The 27510-nt window shown below is 40.4% G+C and overlaps 1 protein-coding gene across 1 annotated transcript in view; it reads right to left on the bottom strand.

Annotated features, from left to right (window-relative positions):
* Nucleotides 1-27510, bottom strand: part of CARD11 (caspase recruitment domain family member 11) — a 116968-nt gene that overhangs the window by 59663 nt on the left and 29795 nt on the right. Inside the window, exon 2 of the mRNA XM_026793724.2 lies at nucleotides 1493-1551. The gene's annotated coding sequence lies outside the window, so the exon portion shown is untranslated. The remainder of the gene's footprint in view (nucleotides 1-1492; nucleotides 1552-27510) is intronic.

Here is a 27510-nt window from a genome sequence, read left to right as displayed (position 1 = left end):
AGCCCTCCACTAAAGGAAAGAACCCAGACCTGGGTTTTTGACAGGAAAAAGGGGAATAGCTTTAAGCTGAAAGAGAGTAGATTTAGATGGGATATTGGGAGGAAATTCCTCTCTGTGAGGGTGGTGAGACCCTGGCTCAGGTTGTCCAGAGAAGCTGTGGCCGCCTCATCCCTGGAATTGCTCCAGACCATGCTGGGCAGGGCTTGGAGCAGCCTGGGATAGTGGGAGGGGTCTCTGCCCGGGGCAGGGGGTGGAACACGATGTGCTTTAGGGTCCCCAACCCAAAGCAGTCTGGGATTCTACAGCTCCAGGATTCTATGACAAATTCTGCCCCTTCTTGAAGCCAAAGGGAGGAAAGTTCCACACTCTCTGATGCTCTCTCCAGAAGAGTCAGAGTTAATGGAGTTGTTATTCCACCTGTTCTCTTTCCCTTACACTTACATGATTCATCAAAACTGGGCATGAGCCATAGCTCAGGTGCTTGTGCTTTTCCGTATGTTCCTAATTACATGTCCACAGGGCTTAAAATCCAAGGATCTTTAAACCTTCCAGACAAATGATTTAGTTTCACAGCAATCAATGAGTTATATATTCATACCCATCCTTACTGGATGATGAGACCAAGTATTGGAGAGGTGAAAAGGGAACATTTCCTCTCCTTTACAAGTGGTAAAAATAGCTCTTTCACATAGTTCAATATTTTGATCTATTTAAAACAACAACAACAATGCCACAACAACTGAAAAAAGTTGAGATCAAGGCAGACACTTCTAAACCAATATTTTTTTCTTAAAATAAAGAGAGACAGGAATAAATTCAATCACTATTATTGAAAAGAAAAAGCATTTATAGAATTCAGATCATTGTCCCCACAACAAATACTGGAAAAATTATTTTAGTTCAACAACTTCTGTTAAAATTTTTTTCTAAATAAATTAATCAGTCTCATATCTCACCTTTTGCTTAAAGCACAAAGTCATCTTTCCCCATTTATGTGATAGTAGCACTGTCAATATCTATTCTGAATATTAGACTGAAGGACTTAACATATCTGGAATCTAAAGGATAATCTATCAAACTTGAAATTTAGTAGATGCCAAGAGAGGTGAGTTACTTGTTTTTGTTTGTTTGTTTGTTTTAAATTGGAAATGTTTCTTGCCTTCTTCATAGGTCAGCATTTATTCCAATTAAAAGCATGCATATTTTAATAGAGACAAATTGAAAATAACTGCACAACTTTAATGGCTTACATTCTTCAACATTTTATCTTTTTGAATCTATACAGATTCTTCAAAAGGTCAGGAGGAGGAAAACTTGTGCTGAGAGCACGAAGATACCACACAGAAATAGCAATGTTTGGGTTAATTAATAATATGAACGATGTAATTTCTAAACCAAGAGTTGTATATTAATCCACACAGTTTGAATGGCCAGGGGAAATTTCCACAGTTTAAATATCTGGGGAATACAAGTGGAAGTTAAAGTTTTTTACCTTTCATTACAGGTCCTCTGCATCCACCATGATTCACAGAACCTACGGGTGCTTCTCCCCTGTAAATAGAACCACAACACCTTTGAACTTGAAACTGTTACATAAATGTGTCAAAACCAGAGTATACCATCAGTACACCTTAGAAAAGCAACAATTCCTGTATTGAGTCACACCAAAGATCCAGCTCTGCCAGAGAACAGCAACTGCATGCTCCCAAAGCTGGGAGCTGGAGCCATCCTCATGTAAATGCAGCTCCACTGCAGGAACAGAGCTGGGTCATTACAGAGAACAGAGATAAGCTTATGAAACAGGAATTTGCCAAAAGCAACTTGGGCTAAGTTAGTAATTTGATGGAAAAGTTATCAGATCCCAGAGGTCAGACTGAGATATTACCATGTTATGCCTTATTTCTCCTTATTGTTTCCCTTAAATAGAACAAGTTTTAGCCAACATCACATTCGGAGTTATTCTGCCAAAACATCAATGATCATTTCTGAAAGCAGAGGATCCTGAGGCAGGCTAGGAACATATAATGTTTTCCAAGCAAGGGAAAGAGGGCAGAAGCAGCAGGTAGTGGAGAGTTCTTGAGAGGTTTTTAACAGCCTGTGAGACTGAACTGGCCCCTGTGACTGAGCTGACAGAAATCTTGATGTCCCACTTGATCAGTATGGGATTTTTTATGACTTGCTACTTATAAATTATTTTTTCATCTTTGGATGTATCTGTTCTCCCAAGAGCTCATGTTCATTTTCTATTTAACTGTGTAGTTCCCAAGGGAAGGACTCTGAGCATTCCTGTAGAAGAGTTCTTAGGATGCATATAAATATTGGTCATATATCACAGCACATTTTACATATGTGAGATTAAACATAGCCATAAAACTATATGACTGCTATTTATTGATCCATAAATGAATACCTGGGTTGGAATTTTTAATATTTCTCTTTGAAACAATAGTGTAGCTTTCTGCAAGCTCTGCTTTCTCACTGCATGGCAACTCTGTGTTAGAATATTTAATATCTTTACATCTATAGGACTTTCACTTCATTCCAATGCCCACATACCCACATTCATTACACACCACGAAATTTGTAACAAACTTTAATTCACTTACCATTCATGGAGTTACTTCTGATGCACCTGATGTAATAGAATGCAGATAACCCATCTCAAAATAAGTAATGGAAATCAAATTAATTCAGGCACACATAGGTCTAGGTTTTTATCTGTAGATCTAAATTGCCACGATTTTAATAACTTCTTAAATTTATTACATTAATAGATAATGATATCTAATAAAACTGAAGCCTGATTTTATGAGACATTGCACTAATTACCTGGTTTGATGTGTTAATCACTGGTTCTTGTGTAAAACATACCAGATCCTTGCTGAGTTTACTGACCCCCATTCATTCATAGAAATATGCTTACATTATATTTTGTATAAAGGAGAGAAAGGACAGAGAGATGAGCACAGTCCTTTCATATAAAACTGAAAAAAAGGTCTAAAATTTACAGCACTGCATAGTGCTTCAGGCTTATTTAAGAGTCTAAGAAGTTTTGGAGAGAACAAAGAAACCATATTGTCTATTTCTGAAAAGATATGGAATTATGCATTTATCTTCTTTTGGCTCACCAAAATATGAAAAACTGCTTATAAACTTGTGGGCTTAAAATTCCAGTGAGTGAAACCTGTAAATTTTAAGAAACCCCAGTGACTCTTAAATTGGACTTTCAGTGAGACAAAGAAGCAATAATGTTAAGAGTATTGACAGAAAGAGGGAACTACCATTTTATATCAGGATTTAGGGAATGATATATTCCCCTTGCAACTACTGTATCCAATTCTTATCCTTATACCATGAAAGAAACTAAATTCTCTATTCTATCATGGATCTATCGAGCTCTCTCTACACCAATATAACTGAGGAATTTAACAGCTACTCCCACTAATCCTGAAAATTTATCCACAACAAAAGAATTCTTTCTCAAAATGTACCTCCAGCCAGCCTTTTGCTAATTACCTCCCTGTTGTTAGGGGCTGGCCTGCCTCTCTCCTGAGCAGAAGTCAAGCCTGTCTTGTAGCTCAGGTTGTTGAATTTCTGTGAGCATGAGAAATGAAAGTGTGCATGGAGTGTATTTGCTCTCACTCTATTTAACCACTCACTAACAGGTGGTTCAAGGTTTTTTAGCATCATTTACTTAATGAACAAGACAGGATGCTTCTTTCAGGAATGCTCAGCAATCCATTTCTGCAAGCTTCCAGGGGAAAAGTCAGGTGTTTGAACAAGACTATGGTTTGGGTCTTAAGAGATTTAACACATCGACAGCAAGCTGTCATGGAGGCTGAGAGCTGCCTGGAAAACCATCAGTCTCCCACTGACACAGAGGGAATGGGTTTCCTATAAACAATCTCTGAAATCTTTGTCCTCTTCTGTTCTTACAGAACCTAAGTGGCCACTGCTAGACACAAGATGTTCACAAAATGTCAGAGAAGTTGAAAGAGGGAATCTGATTTTTTCCCATTTAATTTATTTTTAATATAGAAAGTCTAGAAAATGTTTCACATTTGGACACAGCTTGTGTCTGGGAATACAATCAAACTCAGCAATGATGTAATCAAAGTAATGTGGCAAACAAGTTTGGAGATGAGAGAGGGGCAGTGAAGATGGGCACAGAAGTTTCAGAAGACTTAACTCTTGCAAAGGCAAAAGTACAAAAGCTGTTAGTGTCCCACAGGTGAAGATCTGCTGGCCAAAAGCTGTAGCTCTCTATAATTCTGTATGGACAAAGAAGCAAAAAAACTCCTAATGGAAATGGAAGGGTAATGAAATTGTCTTAAAAGTGATTTCATACACACAGAACACTGTTCTGGTCCAAAAACTATACATCAGCCACTGGTTCAAGATCTTCCTGAGAAATACTCTGGTAATTGATGACTTGAGAGGGAAGAATAGAGATGACAGCAAGGAAGAATAGAAAGCTCAAAATTTGAAGGGAATGGAAAAGCTTGAATCAGAAGGGAATAAAAAAATCATACATGAATATTGCACTTGAGATGATGAAAGTGAAAGGACGTAAGGGAAAATGGACCTTGGACATTCAGAGGTGGTGGAAGAGGCTGCTGAGCAGGTGTGGAAGGATCAGTAATGCTGAAAGCACAGATGTACAGACAAAGGGGAGTTTTTATCCTGATTTCTTGAAACAAACCAGGAATTAGTTTACACTTCTGAAGACTGTGGTAGTGTTCTGCTTTCAACAACAGCTATCAATAGTACTGTACACTGCTACAATGCCTTCATGTTGGGTTCTCAGCAGTCACTACCTCTCCCAAAGGAAGCAGCTCAGTAATATTGACCTATGCATGCGGAAAAACCAGGACTTGAAGTTTTCCAGCAGACCCACGGACATTCTCACCAGAGACCTCATAAGATTTAGCACAACTTGATCCTTATTATGTTAAAATTGAGGTCCAACATTTCTTCCATATAGGAAATCATTGTGGATGCCTGAGGTATAAGAAACAAAACAAGTATGATAGTGAGTACCAAAAGCCCTAATGAAGATGAATTAACAAACAAGAAGAAGTGAGGAGAAAGATTCAGATGATGATATGATGCTTTTTGCAGAGGCTTTCACTTTGCTGAGTCTAGTCTAAACTGACAGGCCTGGCTGGGAGCAAAAGCTCAAGTGTTCAGAGGAGTGGAGAAGGAGAGCTCACTTTTATATTTTGCTGAGTTGAAAAGTGTCACTTTTCATTTTGCTTTTATAGTTGCTGAAGACCATTCCAGCTCAGCCTGGGTTGGCTTTCCCTGCCCTGGAGGAAGTAAATGCCATGTGAGGAGGCAGTAACTGTGTGGTTTATGGGCTCATTTCATGGGACCCCACAAAAGCACTGCAGGCTCATCTGCAACACTTCAGCTTCACATCACTTGGGTGAAGCAGTACCAAGCACGGCTACTTTTGTTTATGTAACTCTCAGCAGCCTTAAACAGGGGAGCAGAACACAATGTCTGCTCTGGCAAGCCCAGAGGAAAGCAAGATCATGACAGGAGACCTTGTAGGAACTCACTGTCCTCGAAGAGAGGAGGGGTGATAGGGAGACCTATCAGGAGATGTAATGGAATGTGCACATGGTATAGACACTGGGCACATCTTATTTCTGGAATAAGACATATACATCCTTTTCAGCTGAATTCAGAATGTCTCCACATGCTGTGAGGGGGTGAAGGTGATGCAGTAAGGACAGATTCTTTCTGGCATGACCTTGAGAGCAGAGAAAGGGACACTACAAAGCCCAACTGCTTCTTTTTGGCTACAGAATTTAGATTAACTCACTGTGAGGTTTCTGAAGGAGGACACAGCTGAGGATATGATAGTGCCTCTCTTTTCTCTAAAGAATACTCAACACTCCTGCGGATGGAAAGAAGAGGAAGAGGAGGCAGCACCCAGCTGTGCTGCTGGAATGGTCAGAGGGTAACTCATTCTGTCATGGAGCTAAAAAGAATAAGAGAAAATCAGAACATTCATTGTCTGTAGGTTCAGTGGCTGGATGGTACCAGGGTTGTGAAGTCAGAGACTGCAGGATCAATGCACAACCACAACCTGCTGCTCTGCAGCTCCCTGGAACTGAGGCAGCTGTCCCTGGAAATAGTGCACTGTTATAATTAAGAACACTAAGGCAAAGTTAGCATTTTGGATCTCAGTTCTGCAAAGTCTCATGTAGGTTCTTCATACTGTGAGCAGTCCTACTGAAGTGTCAGTTCTTAAAATTAAGACCATTAAAAAGTCTCTGCAGGATCATAATCAAGGATTGTATTTTCAATCCTGTGTTAATCCTGAAAAGGGGCTTCATGAGAAAGACATTAGAATAAAGTAGACTGCAAAGCATATTCCAAAAATTCTAAATACTAGAAGCCAGACAAGCTATGCTATTCATTAACATTTCTGGTCTTCCCCAAAGTCATCAGAGATTAATACAATTGCTGCAGCAAAGGGATACAAATACTATAGAAAATAAAACATTTACATGCATATAAAGCCAGACTAAATTTGATTGCTTTTGCATAGCATCTCCACATTTGTATTGATAAATTTGCTATCATAAAGTGGGAAAAAGAAGACACTAATTTCAATGCATTATTTCCAGTGCTGAATCCATCAATAGTGGGAAACATATGTCATAAACAGCTGTGAAAGGAACAGCCTTTCATCCCATCAAGGGTAAGACATTAGCCAGGTTATTATCAACACAGTGACACACACAGAGCAAAGGAGAGGGTTTCAGGGAGGGTTTTCACATGAAAGGTAAAAAGATTCTTTCCATGGTGAGTTTCTGTGACTGTTTTTACTGCCTCAAGCAAGTTGCATCAACCCCCTCCCTATCCCCCCCAAACAGATATCTTCCATTACCTCCACATGGATGCAGAGAGGTATCTCATACATCAGCTTTTTATTCAGGTAGCTAATGTTTTCAACCAGACTGAAAGTACTAAAAATAAATTGCAGAAAATTCCACTGGAATGGTTTCAGAGTTTACAAACTCACAGAAGGTAGCAGAGTCAGAAACAAAAGTGAACTTTAAGGCTCCGTACAAGTTGAAAGATGGATTATAATATACTTCAGCTCATTTCTTTTGTATCTACAGTAGATTAAATTATCACACTCAGTTATTTTTGAATTTTTTTCCCTCCTCCCAAAGCGCCAACTCTTTTCCTTGCTCCTGCATGAAAAGACACAATTCCATTCCTTAGTTCCCATGCAAAACCATATGAAAGAGGTCTGTGGTTATTTAAGAAATATTTGCCTCCCAACTCATGTCCTCATTTGTCTGCCAGTGCCAACTTGAGAGAGCAGGCAATGATGTGAAAATGTGGAAGCAGAGAATGTGCACACGTTGCAGTTTCAAACTTCTCATTCCCGTATGTGCTCAGTCACTCGCAGCCTTTGCTGTCCTGTTTATCTTCCCCAGGAGCAGCAGCAGTGCAGCTCCCTCGACTGCCTTGGTGTCACTGTTCCTGTGCCATCTGCAGGTGTGACACTGATTTATTCAGCCACACAGAGAGCTCCCAGCTTTGGCCAGGAGGACGAGCAGCAGCTTTGCTCTCCTGAGCAAAACCCTCGTGCGGTGCCAGCTCAGGGCGCTCGGGTCTGACCTGCACCTGATGTGCCCCCTCCACTTGGCACTGCCAAGAGACCCCAAATGCCCAGATCACGGAGTCTGGAGTGCAGTTGTTTCCACATCACAAAGAAACAGGAGCAAACAGCACTTTCCTGTCCCTTTCCCCCTGCAGTGCTCAGTCCCCAGCAGACCCAGCTGGTGTGAGAGCTGCTCTGTGCTCTGCTACTTCAAAACCTTCATTACTTCTACAAAATATGTTGCAGCACATTTAACAATGCACTGTGAAGGATTATAAATAATTAAAACTAAACCATTCATGTCAGAAATAAATGAACAAAGCCCATTTTGCAATGCACCATCCCTGATTTATTTTTATTGCATTCATTTAGCTCATTTGTTAATTCTCAAAACCCAGCAGTCCGCACAGAGTGGGTCTCACACACAGTAGGGAATGCTAGTGAGGTTGTGTCTTCTCTCATAAAGGAGCAAATCATTTTGGGTCAATAAAAACCATACAAAATACAGAAAATTATCAACCAACTGCTCCTGGATTTCACATTCTGTGTTTTCCAGGTGTCTGCTGCTTTGAACATCTCTTTTTAAGAATCTTATCTGTACACTGCATTTGCATTGGGGTACAAAATATGCAGAATCACACTCCAATTAGAAATAATTTTAAATACAGCTCTGGCTAATATCTACTCTGTGAGAGACTGATACTATCTTGGCTGCTCCCTGACTTCCAGTGGGCTTGTTTGTGAGCATCATAAATAACATTGCTTCTATTTAAAGCTGCATTTTCACAAGGTGAGGATTTCTTTGGGGGTTCAGATTATGGTAGTGAGGATCAGGCACCCTTATTGCTGTGCTATTCTTATTTTCTGTATCAGGGTTATATTTCACAAAGCAAGCTTTGATCTCACACAGGAGAGGATAAATAAGCATATCATCTCAGATCTACTGCAATATGAACACATAATATAAAAAAAAAACCCTTCTTTTTTGCTTCATCTTATTTTTACAGAGATTCTGTGTGGAAATATATTTAAATCTATAAACAAATTCCTATATTAAACACTGAAACAATTCCCCAATAAAATTATAATGGGCTTAAACATTTCTTCAAGCTATTTTAGAAGAAATACACATGCATCTGCAGCAAAATAAAAATCTGGAATAATATTGGGCCCTTCCAATCCCATTCATTTCATCACAAACCTGGGTTTGTCTTTATGCCCCTGACAGCAGCAACTCCTGCAACAGAAAGAGCTGTTTGGGCTTTATTTGCTGGAAGAATGCCCAAAGAAGTTGGAGAGCACAAACTTATGTGAGAATCAAGAGAAAGCAGAATGCTCATCTCTATTAAGTGTCTTTTCTTATGATTCTGCCAAAAAATATTTCAAATTCTAATCATGTATTGTTAATACAATGCTTAAATTAGTTCATACTATTCCAATATTAATTATCCCACAAAATTTTGCAACCACTGCAGAGTAAAATTGGTAAAATTTCACAGGTTTATTGATGTCATGTCAATATTTTAATCATAAACAATTTCACAGATGGAATAGTTTAAATCCTTCCTAAGGTTTCCATGTGCCATTTTTTGCAATTTAAAGAGGAAATACATTCCAGAAGATAAAGTAGATTTGAACAGATAAGAAATAAAAGGCTTAGCTTTTTTTCTTATTTTTCTATACTATTCTATGCTGTTCTGGTCCATTCCTATGCTTTTCCCAACCCTGGAATTGGAGAGGTTTGTAGCCCCAAGTCACTGCTCTTCTCTGGGAATTTCCTTATTCATGAAACTGTAGAATATCCCTGCCTGCATTCCAAGTGCACCACAGAAATTAGAGCATTTAATCTTGCTGCCTATTCACAGCAAAACACCTATAAAAATGAACAGGATGCAGAATTAGGTGTCACACCCCTCCATTCTTGCTTTCATGCCTGATGTTTCCCAGCACAAGCAGCTCCTGAAGCCTGAGCAAATCCCCACATCCAAGAGTGCTGTTCCCAGGGTGGATATGGGCACAGAGACACCTGCACTCTGCAGTGCAAAGTGTGCTCAGGCTGGCATTACAAACACTTTGAGATAAATGTGTTCCTCACTGACAGCAGCCCCGGTGCGGCCAGAGAGGGGCTCTCCTGCTGTGCCAGGGGGTTCCACCAGGAGTGATTGCTGAGCTCAGCTCCAAGGACAGGGGAGGAAGCAGATCCTCAGCTCTAACTCCTGGTGAGAGAGGAGCTTCTGCACAGCCTCTCTTGTGAGAGTCTTGAAGGAAGAGCGGCTGAGCTCACCTGAACGCCTCAGCAAAAGATTCCTGTGTCTATACCTCCACAGACAGGACTGGGACAGACACCACTGATAAATACACAAATCCCCCTCGTGTTCAGTAGGATGGGAACAGGCACTCACAGGCACAAGCCTGGCTTCTCCCAGAATGTACCACACTCAGGGGCTGAACTTAGGCACATAATGATTATTCTACTCCATTCATCTTTATGCATGAACTGGATTTATTTTATTTTTCTAAGCCATTATTTAATACAAGAGGCAGTGCAGAAAGTAAGAAGCTAATACAATCACTTCTCTTGTGTACTGCATGCTTCTCTAGCTGAAAATGTAAAAATGTCAGAATGCATGAAGGATATCAGAAGTGTCATTAGGTCTGTTTTGAATGCAAAAGAGCACTGGAGAAGTTTTTTTACTTAAAAATACATATTTACTCCAAATTAAATTTCTCCTACCACACCTTCAGTACTCAACAATTGGTTAAAAAAAAGTTATTGGTTTTTAGATATTTGTAAGTAATGCAAACCAAATGATTAACAAGACTCAGATCCAGACTGGGATGTCACCATGGACAACAGCCTCAACCTGAGCAGCCTTGTCAGCCCTGAGCTTTTAAACAAATGTGAACAGTTAAGGTGCTTCCCACCAAGGGAACAGCTCTAAAACCTATTTTGCACTGACTAATGCTGCAGAGACTGAAATCTTCTCAAAGGATCCACGTTTCAACTAATGCTGCTCAGTTTTAAACCTGAATGCCCCTTATATTTGGTATCTCCCACTTTCTGCCTTACACATAATTTTCATCAGAGAGAAGCAGCTAGTGAAGGATCCTCTATGGTCACCTGAGTTTTTTTATACATATGAACTTTGTCAGGGATTGCAGTTCTGGGAAAACACAGTTATGTTACTGTGATAATTAAATGATGCCCTGACGTTTGCACCATCAACAACCACAGCAGAATATGTGATTATTCCCCTTCAGCCGGAGGGCAAACAGGCAATCACGGGCATGGCATGGTGCCCTTCAGCCCAGCTCAGATGCTGCCTGCCCAGCCTGGCAGGGCACAGAGGGGCAGCTCCATCAGCAGGGCCAGGAGCAGGAGCAGCTGGAGGCCAAGCAGGGCTGGCGTGAGGGGACACCGAGCCCCCAGCCTGGGACGGCTGCTAAGGGTGCCTGAGCCACCACAGCACAGGCACAGAGTATTAACACCATCAGCAGCACAATGATGAGTCTTCATTATTGAAGAAACACCTTTTTAATCGCCCCCTTTTTCTATTAAAACATTTTAAAAAATCCTCAATAAGTAATCTGCATTTCACAAATGACAGTGACCTCGGTCTGCTGCTGCTCCAAACAGAGCTTGCTTTAGGGCAATGGGCTCTTAACAACCCTCAGTTTACAGCAAATGAACATTTATCTGATTTTTTTTTTATTCTATTATATTGTATTTCTGTAATGGTGCTTGAAATTAACATTTTTGCTCTGTTTTTTTCACTTTTTTGATCCTTAATGTAGTAAATTATACCAGCAAAATGACTACAATGGTTTCATTTGTGTCCTAAAAACCTATTAAGTGTCTGTGTAGAAATTGTTGAGCTTTTGGAGGTTGACTGTCTTATTTCTAAGGTCATACTTGGCCTATTGACCTAAACTAAACTGACTCCACCTCAAATATTCACAAGAAGAATTGTATCAAATTAAAAGCATTAAGTGGAAGAGGAAATAAAGCCTAGACACATGGTTACATCATCAAGGCTAAAATTATCTGTAAATAGTCAAAGTGTTCCAGAGATCTCCATCAGCTTTTTCTTCCTGGGAGGTCCCTATTGTATTATTCAGATTTTAAAATACCTCATAAGTTGAGGTATTCAACAAGCTGCTGGATATAATTTATCTTTAATTTATTGGAACATGTTTCTAGATCACTGTTCTTATTTTAACAAAGACATTTTTTAAACTGGTAAAACTAAATGCATATTTAATTTATTTTGCCCAGTAAAGAATCCTGGAGAAAATCAATTTCCATTTAAAAAGATATCCCAGCAGTCTGGGTGTCCCATTACCACAGTATTGTACCTCTTATATCCAGGTTTATGTGACAACGCTATCATTTCTTCTCCATGATTCTATTACTTCTGGAAAACTGTGTTAAAACATAATACAACATAATGTGACTTCAGACTGACAAAAGCTGTGAAAATCAAAGGCAGTGCTGATCACTGGCAGGTTGGGTGACACCACACCCAATGTTTAATGCACACATTTCCATATTTCTGCCACCACATGACCAAGCAAACTTCTGACACCTCACCCCACAACCACTGAGCACTACCAACAGCAGGGTTCTGACCTGCTGGGGATGCACTGGACTGAATCTGCAGCTGCTTTATTCAGCCATTTCCCCTGACCCCAGGAGTGACAAACATCCCATTGACACCTTCCCACAGCAGCAGTCACTCAGCTGGAGGAGCTGTTCCCATGCTCTCAAAACCTGCAGTGATCCATCTCACCCTTCCCTAAAGGACATTTCCCCTTGCTCAGATCAAGGAGTGGGATTTTGTGTCCATTTTTTGAATTTTAGACTGAAAGCAAGGACCTTTTCCATTACCTTTTCCATTACTCACAGCTGCCGCAGTTTCCAAGGTATCATTATGTAGACCCAACACCAAACGATCCAACTCTAATAAAAGCAGCCTTGGTGAGACCCAATATTCACATAGGAATTTAATTAGATTTCAGGTTGTGCCTTCATTTCATTTATGATTTTATACAAAATATACACAAAAGTGTGTGTTTATACACATATTTAAAGGTGCTGAGAATTACAGGACCCTAATTCCTTTGTGGCTTCTCATATCATCATAAACTATGAGAGAAGGAATCCAGAGATTGTACAACCAGAACCCAAACATAAATTGCATTTCTGCAAACCTGACCTGCTTTGTATTTCAGACTAAATGTTGGTACAGATGCTGTGCAGCTCTCAGCCTTTCAGTTCTCCTGCTTATGCTGCTTCCTCAGTGATGTGCCCTCCCCATCCCCACGTCCGCTGATTTCCACGGAGCCTCGCTCCTCTTCAAGTGTTTCTGAAGAGTTCTGATATTCTTGCACACGACATTTTGCAATCAATGAGCACAGCTTCAGCAGGAATGCTGATTTAGGTGCACACAGGCATACCCAGGAATTATGAGGGCTTTTTCTGGGACTGCAATGTGCACAACACTGCAATGAATAATGCTGCACTCCCCAAGCTGGCATAAGAAATGGCTGTAAAACTAATCACCTCCCAGCCCAAGAATGACACAGCTGAGGTTGCCTTTGCATACTCGATTCATCTGAAGGTGTGTGTTGCCCCTCATCCCCAACAGCACAGTTTCAAAGGCATCTAAGGGAATCAGATGCTCCTGTTTCACTAAAGTTCCAAGGAATGTAGCTCTGCATGCAGTTTTAAAAACTGTTGAAAATTATAATTTACTGTATTTAATTATACAACCTTTCTGGCTTACTCAAGGATAGATGGTGCTTACTAAAGCTGTGTCTGAGCAAATGTAATCAAGTTCTTAAATTTTAGTATATCCTTAAATCCCATTTCCTTTAGCAGGAATGTAATGAATCTCTGTTCTGATGAGGTGTGATGTTTACTTTAAAATAATATCTGAAAGCAGGAGAAGACCATCTCATATCTAAGCACTTTCCTTTTTGGAACTGCAAGAGGACTCAGAAGTGAAAAGAGGAAGACAAAGCATGTGTATTTCTTAAGAATGCACATAATGAACAAAGGCAAAAAGAATGGAGATAAGATTTCCAAATGTGGATGTTGTCTCTTGCTTATTCACAGTATTAATATGTAGACTACACAATGGAATACTTTTGTTCAGTATAAACACTTACTTTTCACTTGCTAAGGCAAAGTGATGGCAATTTGGAAAAGGAAATCACAGGTCAGACAGCATAGCAATCATTCCTGGCCATGGACAACAATCTACCCATGTGACAGGAGACATTCAATTTTTATAACCTGGATCTATGTCAGGTGACTGGGATCAGAAAATAGAGGGCAATTTGTTCCTAACACTTCTTTGTTGCACATTTTTTACAAGGTTTTAACCTCCAGCAACTCTGGGATTTGAAAGAAGGAGGTATCTCCCTTACACAATATCCCTACATCCCACATCAGACTAAGAGTAAATCCCAGCAAGCCATTAGCTGTGTGTAAATCAATAAAAACCAAACAAACAAAAATAAATCCCAGAGACCAAACATATAGGATCAGAATTTCCAAGTACTTGCCTGATTTATAAACTCTCTTTACTAATTCTGAACCCAAGCCTGTTATCAGCCCTGGAGCAGTGCATCAGGAATGCCACACAGCCACCAGTTTTTATCCTTATCTCCATCACCATTTCCCCTCTGCCACTTCAACATAGCACAGAAAAAGAAACATCTCCTCTACTCTCGGATACCACTACAGGCATTTTTGTTCATTATTTGAATATTAAGTACTGGATTTCTGTGCACAGACTCGTTGTTACAAATATAGTTGTTGTCTTCATGTTTCATTCTTTAATAAGCTGCTGTTAAAAATGCCTTAAGATGCCCAACACGAACAGCATGTAAAGTACAAACCACAGAGAAACTGCAGGGGTTTGTGTTCATGTGTGTGCATACATGGAACAAAGAGAAGGCAGGAAGCGCTTCTAGAGCTTGTCCTGTTGGAAGACTGTGCTGCTGCACTGGACAAGGTGATGCTGTGCCATCACTACACAAACCTGCACAACAATTCACCAACGCCATGTCCAGACACACCACACCAGGAGGAAATGCTGCCTCAAATTACTACAGTTGAAATGAACATGAAGTTGCACATGCTGACTTCTTCCAAATATAGCATAAGAATATGGTTTTCCTCTACAGATCTCTTTGAATAGTTATGAGGGGTTCAGGCTTCTTGTGAGCAGTCACAGGGCTTTGAAAATGAGTATTTTTGTACCATGCTGCTGGTGATAGCATCTGTGGAACAATGTCATGGCATATGCCACAGGAATATAGCACTGAAATCAATCAACAAAGCCTCCTTCTTAACATGCTGGGGAAAAAAAAAGTGAGACACAAATACTTCATATTTAGAATTGCATATGTTCAGGGCAGGCAGTTCTGCAGGCTCTCTGTGCTCAGGCTCTCTGTGCTGTGCAGAGCTGCTGCAGTGCTCCTGCTGCAGCCCAGCCCCGTGCCCAGAGCCTCAGCACACCCAGGGGAGCCAGCACCCAGGGGAGCCACCTCTCAGGAAGAGCAGGCAAAATGCATCCCTGCTCCCAGCTCATGGATTGCAGAACACTCACATCCAAAACAGAGTTGGTTCTGTCGGTGTGACATCCTTCATATCAATGTCCACTAAAACATCCTTTGGCAGGACTCAAAAAAAAAAAAGATCTGCCACCTTCTATCACCTTTCTTTTGGCACTGAGGTACCTTCACACTGCTGGGGACACTCTCAGGGGGTGATCAAAACAATTAGGACATTATTAGGTAATGAGGTTCATACAGCACAAATCATTCTCTCCCTGATATCTGGGTCTCTGAAATCTTATCTTCTCAGAGGACGAAACTAAATCCAGTGTCCTCAGCTGTGCTGCCTTGTAACACACCAGACACCAGCACTTTGTGACAATTACTATTCCCTGGAAAGCTGCTTTGCTGTAGCTGGTACACTCTGCATGCTTTTAGCATATGCTGAGTACATATCAAAGGCCAGCTAGGGCAGGGCTTGGAGCAACCTGGGGCAGTGGAAGGGGTGGAACAAGATGAGATTTAAGGTCCCTTCCAACCCAAACCATTCAGTGAGTCTGTAATTCTATGAAATCAGGCGTCCTGCTGACCATATGCATGGAGAAAGTCCCACAGGAAAAGTTTCGGAAGCAGAGGTGGGGAAGCGTAAAGAGGAATTTAATTCAAATGCAAGGGGTGGGGGAGGACAAGATCTCTTTCGTGAACTTTCCTCCCGCTGTCATCCCAGGTTGTGTAAATATTAGCTCTGTGAACTGGAATAATGGCTCGACTGTCTGAGAGGATGACAAGTGACAGCAAAGAACTGGGTCAGGATCAATCCCTATTTGCATACCAATTAGTTAATGTTCTTTCTTTTCTCACACAAATAGAGGAAAGGGTAACACTTCTCACTTTTAGAACAGAAAGCTTCAAATGTCTTTCATGCAATAACTTGTGTTGTATTTTTAGAAAACTTGTTTAGGCCTCAGGAGCTCTGCTAAAACTCCTTAATCCTGATTTTAAACTCATCTAAGTCCCAGCTTCATCAACTCAGCTAATGTATCTTGTACCACTCACCTTTCCAGTACACCCATGTGCTTAGCAAACAGGTTTTTTCTGGCTCTGGAGCAGTCACCCTTATTTCACTCCCCCAGTGCTTCTTTATAACTCCTGTATTTTTCAGTATATTCTGAGAGTGATGTTTGCTGCTTTCCTCTTATTCAGGCCACAGGCCCTCTGTCAACACAGCAAACCCCAAACTCCTGCAGATTCCCTCTTTGGTCATCATTAAAACACAGCTTGAATTCCACCCTGTTTCTGGGCACAGCAGATTTATGGTAGAAATTACAAGAATCATTCATCTTTTTCAGGTTTATAGTGGAGCTCACTGCTGGACCGTTACCTCTCTTAAAGAGGCTACTTGCAGTAAGGAAATTGGAGAGAGGAGCAGCTAGATGGAAACTTTTATCATTTGGACACTGTTCTTGTCCTTATTGATCCTTGCCTTAGTTGAGCCAGTACCCCCAGCTCCAGTAAGACCTTATTTCTAAAGAGGGCAGAAGCCTCGGAGAGATTCAGAATGCTGGATTAGTAAAACAGTCACTTTCTAGACTTATTTCTTCAAGTATTTTAATATTTCAAAGGATTAACTCTAAATGTTTTAAGAGCTTTAAATTAGTAGCTGTAACCTGATCATAAATTAAACATCTTCCCTTCCCAATGCAAAGCGATGCCGAGTTATTTGTACACTTATTGTTTGTTTACACTCAGCATCAAGATATTCCCTGGAAACTGATTTTTATTGCCAAAAGAATCTGAAAAGACAATAGAACTTCCATACTAACTAATCTTGTGTTATGCCTTCATTAAGCAACTTGTGCATTTCTGGTCATGCACAAACATCCACCCAAACCCATGAAATTTTAGATGTAAATAAATATCCCAAAATCCACATAAGCAGAGCACCTAATTCTCACATCAGAATGCAGATAGGTGAGAATATGTGGGCAATCATATCCAAGTGGAATTTCAGGTGATGTACAAGCTTAAACAAAGAGCTCTGGCCAAATGGAGGAATCACAGTAACTCCAGCTTCCTTCTCCAAACAAAATGGAAACTTAGAGTCCTGGTCATGCTTATATGCTAAGCCTAATACTCCTTATTTATTTATTTTACTTTTCAAAAATACAGTACGTTTACAGGCACATCTGGGTGCAACCCCACTGCTCTAGATGCTGCATGGCCATCTGGCTTAACATTAAGCCAGAGGAAAGCTAAAATGAATTGGACATAAGCTCAAAATTAAAAAAAAAAAAAAAGTGTGCCCATGCTGACTTCCCTCATTATGGAAGTCTTCTCCCACATGCTTTTTAAACAAACTTGAAGCTTTTGGGCTTCTTTCTCACTCCAGGGACATTGGCTCCAGTAGACATTCCAGGAATACATACACTTCCTTTGATTTCATTAGGAGTCATCCCCAGGCCAACAGCCAGCAACACAATGGATCCTTCAGATGTCACTTCCGCAGCTCATTCTGTTATTAATGAAAACTGGAAACAAAGTCCAGCTCCAGCAAAGTCATCCCAGTGCTCTGCTTTCTCACTGGTGCTGCAGTGCCTAGAGAATAAAAAATCCTTGTTTGTGAAGTCCCACGTGTCTTAAATTAACAACAGTTAATTTACCTATGATTAGCACTTCACATGGCAGCTACATCCCACTGGAATAAAAAAAAAATGGCAAGTCAAATGAAGGAAGCCTGGGAGAACAGGAAAGAGAAATTCAAATTGATTTGGAACTCTGAAAATCATTAGCTATTGAGATGGGATTGGCCAAAATGTTCATAGGCACAAGTAAAACACTATTCTGTATCAACTGCTCAGTTTCTTCACCCCAGAAATTGGTTGACTCAAATTCCACAACCTTCAGAAACACTCAGCCCTGTATAACAATCCTACATAATCCCAAGCATGAATTTTTTTACAGTTTTTCTAGTTTTACATAATATATAGCTCTGCTGTATCAAAAATATATTTTCTAAGTGGAGAAAATTGAAATTATTAATTTCTTATTAGCCCATTTGTTTTTAAAGAGCATAAACAACAGCCCTTTTCTAAGCATTTGGAGACTTTTACAAGTATATTTTTATATAACTCACATTGGTTTCACTGCAAGTTGTCCATTGAGTACCTGTGTGCTGCTTTGGGCTGGGGGAGAGTTAATTTTCTTCACTGGCGCTGATATGGAGCTGGTTTTGGGATTTGTGCTGCAATTACACTGAATCAAGGTCTTTTTGCTGCCCACCCCAGCCCAGCAGTGAGGAGCTGTGGATGCACAGGAGGTGAAGGAATGCCTGGGGTTGCTTTGCTTGTGTGTGAGGCTTTTGCTTTATCTATTAAACTGTCTTTATCTCAACCCACAAATTCTCTTTTTCACTCTTCCAATCCCACCAGGGTTGTGGGTGAGTGGCTATCTGGGGCTTACTTGCTGTCTGGGATTAAGCAACATCAACTTGGGAATTCTACTAAATCAGCAATGAAATCCATACAAGGCTCCTGAAAACATCTCTTTGCTCCTGCCCTAAACCCAAAGATCCAGAAAGCTCAGTGGTTTCCAGCTGACAGAGTATTTACAGCGTCTCATACCTAAATGTCATTTTATTGCATTCTTCCTGCTTCATCTCCTATAAATTAAAAGATGTGTGATTAATCAGTTGTACTTTGGGTTCCACACACGAATTCATGCCCTGCCAAACCCACAGCCCAAGTGTGCCACCTAATGGCCCTGGAACCGGGAATGCACAGATCCCTCAACTTCAGCCATAAAATCTAAAGAAATCATTGCTTCACTTGTTGAGGTGGAGGTGGAGCTTCATCATTATATTCCTGCAGCTCCTACCCACCACATTTCCCCAGCAATTCTGCAGGTTGGATGAAATAATTGCTCTAAGGCACTTCAAAATGTTGAGATAAACAAGCATTTGAATGTGACCATGAGGCTAAAGAAATCCACAGAACTTTAACCTCACAGATGAAACCTCACAGGCTGCAAGCTGCACAAAAACCTGGACATTGCCTGGCTGCCTCCAAGCCTCACTGCCAAATGATCAGCATCTCCAGTGAGCTTGTGGTGAGTGGCAGCAGTGGATTCAGCCTGCTAAATGAAAGTGTTATTTATCTGTTGAAGTACTTACAGAGGGCAAGATTCATTTAGCTGATATCATCTCCTTAAAATGCAGTCCATAGTCAAGTGAAGTGTTTGCCTTAAGAAGTACCAGGGAAAAAAATTACATAGAGGAGTTGTGGAATAACATTTGCAATGGTGATACATACAAAGAGAATATAATTCCATAATAAAATAAATACCACAGTAGCACACATTAATGAAGTTGTCAAGCAAAGTTCTTAAAAATATTACCCACCTAAAAATATTGTTAAGGAATAAAAAAGAAATACAGATGCAATTAATTCATATACATTTACTATTGGGAAGCATAGCTACTTTGTAATAATTTACAAAAGAAAGCATTACAAACATGGGGCAGAGGGTGTAGATTAAGGAAATGAGTTACTGATTTAGTTATGTACTCAGAAGCTGAACACCAGGCAGAGGCTTGGGATTTACGTTTACACTGCTTACTGTCAGTCCCTGTTTCCTACTGCTTGAAAAGAAGATTCAGAAAATGCTTGCATTTGCATGGGATTAATGATTTATTATAAACACAGTGTGCCAGCAGATGAACAAGGGATGGAAAATACTCCTCGACATTCGAATTATTTTCATATGTACTCAAAGCTTCCTTTCCATTATTATTAACTAATAATGTAAAATCTAAACCTAAATATTGTCAGATGCAAAACTGTATGCCAAGAGAGTGTTTACATTATTTATTTTGAAATCAATTATAATAACACCCCATTTCTTTTCAAATATGCCTGAATTTTGTGCTTACCCTTTCCAAGCTTTACTTCACCACCTTGCTTGCTTTAGGCAGGATGAACCATATGAGCCTTTTGATTCTGATAAATTCATCCACACCACAAGATTGCTTTCTCTTTATCTAATGTTAGCAGTAGTAAAGAACAATTATATCAGTTTTATGAAGCTGTAGCAGTACAGAATATCTCTGTGATACATAACTGTGGTGCCTTAGGAGGAGTAATTACTAAACCAGTGTCTTGAGTGTATCAGTGGCACAGGAATGAGGAAATGCTTGTGCCTGTGGTGGGCTCCTGACAAACCCCATGACCCAAGGTGCAAGGGAACTTCAGCCATAGTTTAGCACAACAAATCCTAACAAATATATTACAGTTCTGGAAAGAGATTCTATCACTACAATTGGATAAGAGGTTTCAGATAGCTTGAGCCTGAAAGGAAAAAAAAAAAGGTGTCTTATGGAGTGGGGTACTTAGAAACCCTGCAATACACAGCTAAACTTTTGCAACTGTCACCTGATTTGTTTATAATTTGCTTACAGCTGCCTGTTAGTAGCTGGCATGATGTGTCAGCCATGTGGAGATTCCCAACTCCACTGGAAAGGGCAACTAAAGGAATGCGTGTAGGGAAACCATCAAAATGGGGATTTTAGGATGTATTCATATCCTTTAGTCCAAGCATGCTATTCCTGAGGCAACCTCCCACCAAATGTTCAAGCAAACATGAAACTAATCCTTCCACTGTGATGGAAGCACCTCTATTCCATGGGCTTTAATTCCCATTCCAGAAGCCTTCTGGGAATTGTCTGTACTGTACAGAACTGAACTTGTTCATCAAAACAAAAGGAAATGTCTGTCTTGTCTGTCTTTCTAAGATCAGGGTTGAAGATATACTTTTTCAGTTTCACTGCCAAATTCTCCATTTGCTACCATGGCAAGAGATGTAAGGATGTGCAACAGAAAATATTTCTTAATATTTCTTTCTCTTTTCCTATAAAATTCTGATTTCTTTTGCCATAATGCTGAAGCTGGTAGAATATTCTGCATGTTGTGTAAGTCAACAAGAGTAGGGGGATGAGGCAAGAAGGAGCTGAGTGAGATTAAATGGCAGAACTAAGTAATTGGGGTTTTACCTCTCTTTTCCTCAATTCTCTATATTCATGCTTGGACAATTCTACACAGAGCCAGCTGACCCTGCCCATCCAGAGCTGGAAGGTTCTTTTCATTTCAGATTTCATTTCTCTGACAGGCTGCCAAACAGAGAGGATGTTATCTCACAGTTTGTCACATCAGGATTGCTAGTGATGCAACAAAAGGAAAATAAAGACAGAAAATAGCCAAGAAGAATACAGGCAGTCATGGCCAAGACATTTCTGAAGTGAAGTTTAGAAAAGGTATGGTTCAAACACAGTGCTTGTCACAACTGAGACTGCTCTGTGGCTGGCTGCATAAAGAATGGGAATGGCTGCTGCTCATGGAATTCTAGTATTTCCTACAAGACATCCCTCCTATGCCATTCTTTTCCTTATATGCTGTGGGGTGCAATTTGTATATGGAAGATGCTTTTATTCTATCTCCTTACAACCAACACTGGCCAAAGGATTTAGTTTTGGTGGAAAGTTATCTCCTTTGCAGGTGTCAGTGATTAGCAGAGAAGGAATCACTCAATGTTTGTAGACACAGCCTTACCCACTTTATGTGGAGATAAACTTCCTTAATGTATAGCTCTCTTAATGTGTGCATATAGCTTTAGACTGTAATTCTGTATAAATATTTAAATTAAATCAGTGGCAGCTTTCTCTAGTGACGAAATATAAATGAAACTTGCAAAGAAAACAAAAAACCCCCAACGCTTTCACTGAGCGCTACTGCAAACTACATAAGGTTTTTATGGAAATTTTTCACACCACTCCCCCTCTCATTTCCTCTTGTCATATAAATAATTCACCAGCAAAATCCTCATTCTGAACCAGAAATGAAAAAATTAAATAAACAGAAGATCTGAAGATATGTATGGGCCCTGCACAAGGTATAATTTTGTTTTGTTTTGTTCAGGTCGGTAGGGAGTTGTTAGCAAGTCCTCCTGCCACACTGGGATGAGAGGGGGGATTGCAAAACCTGCAGACAGATAAAACTGCTGGAGAGACTGGAATCTGATTTCCTTATCAGAGTCAGAAAGTTGGCTGATGCAAAGCAGAGCGCAAACACTCACCTATTGGGTTTTCAGCATGCAAAAAAGAAATGGTAATTGCACAGTGATGGCTCTGAGTTAGAGGTAAAATCTAAACTAAAAACTAAACCAGGTGAATAATTCAAATTTGACATATCTGCCAAGGTAGGGGAATGGCTCAGGTTCTTCCTATTCAACAACAAATAGTAGATTTTCCTCCATGCATATCATGCTCCAAAGATTTTTAAGTGAAAGAAACTTGTTATCTGAATAATCCAGTTTTAGCTCAGTGGAACAGAATTTGCAATTATAGAATGCTGCTGTAAACTTTGACACCACTCATGTAAATATCATTCATCCCAACGTGATCTGTAAGCTCAAAAAACATTTCCAAAAGCGGGATCTCAGCACTTTAGGTTGAATCCTGCATTGTGTGCTTGTTGAGCCTGCTGATCCTTTCAAGACTATTCTTCCAGGTGGGGAACACTTGAGCATCTTAGTTTGAGAGTTGGATAGTTTCTATCCAAGAGAAAAAGAGAAGGAGAATTGCAAACCGTTTCTCATCCTCATTATGAGGTTGCCTGGGTGCATCCCATGGCACCTACACTGCTCTGGCAGCAGCCACTGTTCGCAAAGAGCAAAAGCCCCATCCCCACTGACTCGTACAAACACTGGTGTCAGCTCAGGGGAAAACCTACTGAGATTTATGAATACAATAAAATGTGTAGTCATATTAGAAATTCTTCCAAGAAAGCAATGATTTGCCAGCATTGAAAGTTCCTCTATTTAGCTCATCCTTCCCACACCACCTTTGTGGCACAGACAGAGCAGGTGAGCAGGGTTCCTCAGCTGCAGGATGCTGGTGCCTGCTCAGGGAGGACAGCTCTGTGCCCATCAATAGCAGATGGTGCCTGGGGAGCAGCAGAAATACTTGGCAGCATTACCTGAGAACAGCCAGGATGCAGAGTGTTCCCATGACACTGCAGCTAGCCTGGCCAGCCCTGCTCTAGCTGCTCTTTGGGGACAAGGTCTCCAGGGCTCCAGGTCACTAGAAACCAGGCATTGAAATCTGGGGGTGATTCAGTGTTGCTTTCAGGAGAGCCCCGGTATGAAACCTGAGCACAGCTGTGCATGTCAAGCTGCTACTGGATGATCATTAAAGGAAGGAGAATAGTTCTCAACCAGAGGGGATGCCAGCAGGAAGCTCCTCTTTCAGAAATAAAAGCCTGATGCATCCTGAGAGTTTACTCTTGTGAAGGAAAACAAGGGAAAGGACAACCAATTCTCTTGATGTGATTCCAGTAAACTACAACACAAAACATATATGAACATAGTATTTTTATCTATGTGCCATAATATAACATATAATATTGTCCTGTTTTATTTATGGCTTGAGGGTGTCCTCATTGCAGCTTCCCAGTACCTGAAGGGAGCCTAAAGAAAGATGGAGACAGACTGTTTACAAGAGCATGGAGTGAGAGGACAAGGGGGAGTGGATTCAAACTGAGATCTATGGAGAAAATACTTCTCTGTGAGGGTGGGGAGGCCCTGACACAAGTTGCCCAAAGAGGCTGTGGCTGTCCCAGCCCTGGAAGTGTCCAAGGCCAGGTGGGATGGAGCTTGGAGCAACGTGGGATAGTGGAAGGTGTCCCTGCACCTGGAATGAGATGAGCTTTAGGTCTGTTCCAACCCAAACCATTTCATGATTTCATGATTCTATGATACTTTCATGGTACATTTAGGGAAAGTGATGTCAGCAAAGGGTAACATCACAAGAGATTTGAGGGGGCATGTTCTGCCCTTAGTACTTCCAGACAACTCTATTTACATCAATACCATTGCAAAAATGTAACTCTGGGTAGAATTGTATCTGCAATTTATAAATGATGGTGTGCTGAAGTCTGCAGCTGTGTTGAGCTGATATTTAGCTGCTCTATTGTGAGCCTCTGACTCTGATATGAATAAATACACCAATGACAGAATTCACAAGCAGTGTAAACCTCAGGAGAGCTGCAAATGGATTTTCTTGTTTGACTTTTTTTAAAAATCATTCCAATCTCTTTTAGTTGCAACAAAGGCTTTTCTGGGAGGAGGAATGGACCTCATGAAAATACCATCTAGGTATTTGTGAGTTTGAGTTTTCAAGCAGCCTGTTGCCGGGTAGTTAAACTTACCTCACACTAACAAGTTCTGTTTGTGAAGAGATGATGTGAATAGGTTTGTGGAAGAAACAAAACAAAACCATTATAAAGAAGATTTTGGATACTGCAGATTTTTTCTGGGATTTCTGGAGATAGAGTCCCACCTTCCTTCTCCAGGCTGATGGGAACAGAGTACACTCTGCAGTTCTGACTGGTACAGTCGCAGTTCAGTCCCATACCCTGACTGGGATCGTTAGCTAATTCTATACATGGAGAGGGAAAATATAGGACATGTCTAAAGTGCAGACAATTGTGTGCTGAGCATCCTTTGTTCTTGTCTGGCTGCATAATGACCCAGCTGTGATGTGGATGTTTCTGTGGTTCCCAGGCTCTCCCCCATCAGCCCTTCCAGGGGAATGGAGCCAGCCTGGCTGTGCCATGCCAGGGCAGGAGCAGAGCCGATGCCACAGCTCCCTGTGCCCAGAGGAGTCTGTGGTCCCAACCTGCCTGTACTGGGTCACAGAAGGAAAAGCTGCCTTACATTGAGGTAAAGCATATTCCTGTCACAGGAAAAGCTTTTTAAAATCCAAAGCAAGCTGTCTCACATTCATTCCATTGAGTTTCAGAAAGGAAAGAGTGAATGAAAGGGGAAATTCAGGGTTACCTGATTGACATTAGCACATCTTCAAGATCAGTGGAAAGAACAATGAATCTGTTTGGAAACTCTTCTTTAACATCAGTATGGAAAAACCCACAAAGGTAGGGCTTTTTTTTTTTTTTGCCTCAAACAAGAGAGTGTTTCTAGGTCAGAGTTGCAGCTTCACTGATTAACCAAGATGCAGAGAATTCAGGACTAATCAAGTTCTACTGAAGGGAAAAGCAATGTCTGAACTGAGGACTGAAAACTGCAGATCAAATAAAACTAAGTAAGGTTCCTCTTCTTCACCAGTGAATTTAAATTTGGGTCCAAACTGCAGAACTGTATTTCTGAGTACAGAATTTTGAAAACAAAGATGTAGGGAAAAACATATTTTGAAATTTCCTTATAATGAATCCACTGACTGTATCTTGCAGGGCAGCATAAACTCTCATATGCTAACCCAAAATCAAGGGATTACTCGGCACTATTATGGTGTAACAAACAGAATAGGTTAATAGCTGTCATTGCCATTTCTAAATCGAGAAGTGCATCATTATGCATTGTTTGAGCTGCCAACATCACATCCCTATTACAGCACTCCTGTAACCTCACACAATAACAGCAGTGATGTTTTGCAAGATATTTTGATATTTGCAGACCTAAGGAGACTTCAGTAAAGGCAGTGCTTAGGTTGGATATGCAAAAAGAGAGCAAAACCAAAAATGTTTTTCTTCTTCATTCTAATTTAATGTTGTTTCCTGCACAATTCTTGCAACTTTTCTGACACATGAGAAATGCCTGGAGGAGGCCGGTCTGTCAGCAAAACAGCCAGAGAGAAATTTATTTATTGAAAAGAACAGAGGTGCAGTTAAAAAAGAAAATAAAAAAATATTCCCCTTTGAGAGGAGATGGAAAAGCAGGTATAGACTAACAAGCCCTTTTTGATCTTTCCTCCTTACATAAAAAAAATGTCTTAAAGAAGTCGGACTTGAAACACTCAGAACAGAACTGAAATTCTTAAAGAAGTCGGACTTGCAACACTCAGAACAGAACTGAAATTGCCATCCAGTGTCTCCCCAAGCTTCCTGCAATACAATACATGCTTGCCTAAGGACTATTTCCCATGTCTCTCCTGTCTAAGACAGCAGCTCCCACTCACAACTGGTGACAGTCACTGGAGATCTGTGAGATTTAGATTAACTCCAGTTTCAAGCGTGGGGTTTGATCCCTGTGTCAGACACCACCCTATCACTGCCCTTAATAACGGCTGTTCTGGCTTTTCAGTCCCTTGAAAATATTTTTGAAAGACTGGAATTCTTCTCTTCTAACTGTACTGGCAGGCTTTTTTCCCTATAAAACAGGTGAAAGAATTGCAGAACAGATACGATATGGATGGTAAAATTATTGTACAGGGCAGTAAAATGTTATGACCAAAATCACATTTCCTTTCTTTAGCTAAGGCACTCTAAAATAAGCTTGGACAACAAACCCATTCTACTAAAGGAAAACCATGACACATTGTAATGCAAAGCACATTTATAATATAGTTGTATTTAAATCCATGAGTTAGCTATTGGCATTTTCCTGTGAGTGCCACTGTCTCACTTGGAACTGCACCTACTGACAACAGTATAATTTTATCTACAGCCTGTTTGGAACATGGGCAGCTTTGTTGCAGGGAAATGCATTCTCATATATTCCTTTTCTCAATCTATCTTTCTCAGTCATTCACACCATATAAATGCTTTTGGTTTCACACGTATCTCTTGCAGCATACTAATTAAAGGTTTCAAAAGGCTTTATCCATGGTTAAGTGATGATAAAATTTTAATGATTTAATTAGCAAGCTCCAAGAAAAAAATAATAATGAACAGAGATGGGTGCTTTTAGTGGCTCTTGAGCTCATGTTACATTAGAAGCACAGGAAGATGCAACATTCAACACCACTTATACACCCAGCAACAGAGAACATGGTCCATACCATGCTGGAAGGGAAGTGTGGAACACAAGGCAAGTGACTTATGCCAGTTCTCAGCTTCATAAGTGAAGGGCACTCCCTCAAGGAAAGAGTGCAACCTTATGGAGGGGAAAACAAATCTATTTTTTGAAAGCGGCTGGGAAAAAAATTTGATATTAGTTTCAGAAAATGTACTGAAAACTGGTTCACTTTTAGTATTTCCTCATGACTTTGTGTTTCTCTTGTCAGTTGGCCCCTTTTCTCTCCACTGCGTTTAGGGTTTGGTAAAGCTAAAATTCTGTTGTTCTGTATTATAGGTTAGAGAATAAAGAGCTAATTGCTCTGTGTCAATAACTTTCTATTCCAATTTTGAATGTATTATTTTGCTTTTCCTGTCGACCAAGATTAGCCTATTATGAAAATCACTACCCAGACACCACAGATCAGTGACAGAGAGCACAACAGCAGGCAGTTTGAGCCTGCCTCTGGGATGCAG

The sequence above is a fragment of the Zonotrichia albicollis genome, chromosome 16 (genome assembly GCF_047830755.1).
Source record: "Zonotrichia albicollis isolate bZonAlb1 chromosome 16, bZonAlb1.hap1, whole genome shotgun sequence".
Classification (NCBI taxonomy): domain Eukaryota; kingdom Metazoa; phylum Chordata; class Aves; order Passeriformes; family Passerellidae; genus Zonotrichia; species Zonotrichia albicollis.
This window is presented reverse-complemented; position numbering and strand designations above follow the sequence as displayed.